The following is a 2,780-nucleotide window of genomic DNA, read 5'->3' as shown; positions in this document are numbered from 1 at the left end:
CTGATTTAGGAATATTTGTATTGTACCTTTGTATTAATTGGGCTTCAGGTGTGTGGCTCACTGAATCAGCTGTATTTGGTTTTGGCAGGATTGAGAAACACTGATCAAAGTATAGAGTAAGTCATCTTGCCCTTGTAAAATTAGGCCTATTGTTTGTATGTATGTAATGTATGTATGTATGTAATAAAAACTCTGACATTCCACTTTGTTGACATTTTCTTTGATACTTAAAATTTACATTGCAAGGAAGGACTGAGGCATGCCTGATGGTTTCAAAGGTGTTTATTATAGTGTCTAAAGTTGGATTTCAATTGTAGGAACACTTAAATTATTCAGAGGAAACAACAGACAATGTCAGGTGGATGAAAATACAGTGTATGAACATTAAAATGATTGATTTGATAGGAAACAATATCTCTATATATATCAGGTGCATTTAGTAATGGTGTATATAGTGTACATTTCACATGTATGAACATTCTCACCACTCACTCAGCATCCTCATGGATGATCTCACCCTGCATGTTATTAAGTGCTGCACAGATTCTAAGGATTTTGTCCATTTTGTCGGCCAGGTTGATGGGAACAGTCTGGGAGATGATTTTGAACACCTTCAGTCGTCTGATAACTCTCTCAACATGTATACGCACATTAGCTATCCTTCTAGTGCTTGTGACATCCTCGTCAGACAGCTGGCCTCCTTTCCGAGTGAAAGGTGGTATTGCCAGGTTTACCTTTCTCTCATACAGCAGATCTCGGATGGTGAAGCCCCTGTCTGCCATAACTTCATCTCCAGGCCTAAGGTAATCCAGGAAGCCAGAGTCTTGGGTGATGAACTTGTCGCTGCATCTGCCTCCATATGCAGGAGAGATAAACATAACAAGTCCACATGGAGCAATGGCAACCAAGTACTTCAGAGTATTGCTGGAGTAGTAGTGGCTGTATGATTCCCCTCTGGAATCAAGATTTTGCGCTTTCTGCAGAGTAGTTTCAGAGCAGTTGATGACACAGGTGGTGTTGGGGAACTTCTCTTTAAAGCACTGTGCATTGTGTTCCGGATTGTCTCCCTCGGCAGCCAGGGAATGTAGATCCTCGTGTTCTTCCATAGTGTCAATCCAGTAGGAAAGGATTCTACTCACTACTCCCTGCGATACAGCAAAGCGCTCAGCTAGGTCACACTGCAACAGATTCAGCTTCAGCTTCATCAGTGTGATCAATATTTGATCTGCAACATGAATTTTAAAATTGGCCGTGTAGAACTGCTGTAAATATGCTACGTGATCGAAGAACACACTCAGAGGAAGGCCAGTGTACAACACTGAGCTGCTGTTATTCTTCAGGATGGTGTGGGCTACTGGCTCTGCACTGCCACGTTGTGTTTGTTTGTGGCAGGTTGGCTGGTTAACTGGTAGCTGTGACGAGTAGCTGTGATCAGTGAGTGCTGGAACCTCCCACTGTGTATCAGCATCTTTATGTGTTGGTGGCAGAGTTGCACTCAGATCCGCTTCTGCATCGGCACCATTGTCTTCATCTGTCAAACAAAAGAGACCACAATAAGTTTAACAAAATAATACTGGTCATGTTTAGGTGCACAGAAAGAAAAGACACAATTTAAATATCCTTTTATCAATTAGACATTTCATGAGCATCACCAGTGGCTTGTCAGAACAGCAGTGATGGGGATAATCATGGCATGGGAGGAACCAAATATCTCAGCCAGAAGATGTTGGACAGCTAATGTAAAAGTAAATACTAGAGACAGTTAGCTAGCTAGTTAGCTTGGGGTCATTCCTATGTTCCCAGGGTCCTAGGCATGAAGTCCCTCTGGTTGAGATAAGGGCAGGTTTGTGGTTGAGTGGTTCCCAGGCAGAGGAGGTGGTTGGGTTGAGGCATGGGGTCACTGAGGTTAGGGTTAGAGCAAGCTTACGGAGCCAGGCATGGAGTTGTGATGGCTGGGTGGAACTTAGGACCCTGGGAACATAGGACCCTGGGAACATAGATACGCTCCCGTTAGCTTTGTTTAACTACAGATGGTAAACTCCATTCTCTCTCGTTTAACATAACGTTTTAGGATTTGCTCACTACTCCTAACAGCTACCTAACTAGCTGAGTTAGCTAACGTTAGCAAGCTACAGCACCTAGCTAATTTCTGCCTGATAGGACACTGTATCGGTGACGATGGCTAACGTTAGCTAGAAGCAACTTACGTGTTGATGTCCTGATGAGAAGTCGCCGTCTCTTCTGTACTGGAGCATCATAGCCCAGCCACTTCTCGGGTAAAGGATGCTCTTCAGTCGGCCTCTTGTCCACGAAGTGATAGGAACACACATACGGTCGTTTTGGTGGTTTCTTCAAGTTTAACGCTTTGAGCCACAGTCGAAGAGACTCCTCGTCCTTAGGAGGTGGGTGCAAATCATAAGCCGCCTCACAACCGCACTTGTTTCTTGCTAGTCGGTGGTCAAAACACTCTTGCTCCATAAATAACTTTCGCTTCTGCCAGTTATTGTGGCATCCCCTAACCAAACACACAACCCCAGTCTTTCGCGAATCCATTACGATTGCCATCCAGAAGTGCCTCGGGCGAACGACCGGAAGTTCCCCACAACAAAACGGAAACAGAGCCCGCCCATACTTCAGTTCGAAAATAAGGTGAATAGGAGGAATGTGGGGCAGATGCTGGGTAATATAAAATATTAATAATATAATATATTTCCATTTTATTCAGAATATAAAAGAAAATATAACATAATGGTCACATACATTCAGAAATGCCATCTATC

The 2,780-nt window shown here is 43.6% G+C and overlaps 1 pseudogene; it reads right to left on the bottom strand.

Annotated features, from left to right (window-relative positions):
- Window positions 1-488: 488 nt before the first annotated feature.
- Window positions 489-2,553, bottom strand: LOC139923329 (uncharacterized; annotated as a pseudogene).
- Window positions 2,554-2,780: the final 227 nt, after the last annotated feature.

The sequence above is a fragment of the Centroberyx gerrardi genome, chromosome 13, assembly GCF_048128805.1.
Source record: "Centroberyx gerrardi isolate f3 chromosome 13, fCenGer3.hap1.cur.20231027, whole genome shotgun sequence".
NCBI lineage: Eukaryota > Metazoa > Chordata > Actinopteri > Beryciformes > Berycidae > Centroberyx > Centroberyx gerrardi.
Note: the sequence above shows the minus strand (reverse complement) of the source record. Positions and strands in the feature narration are given on the sequence as shown.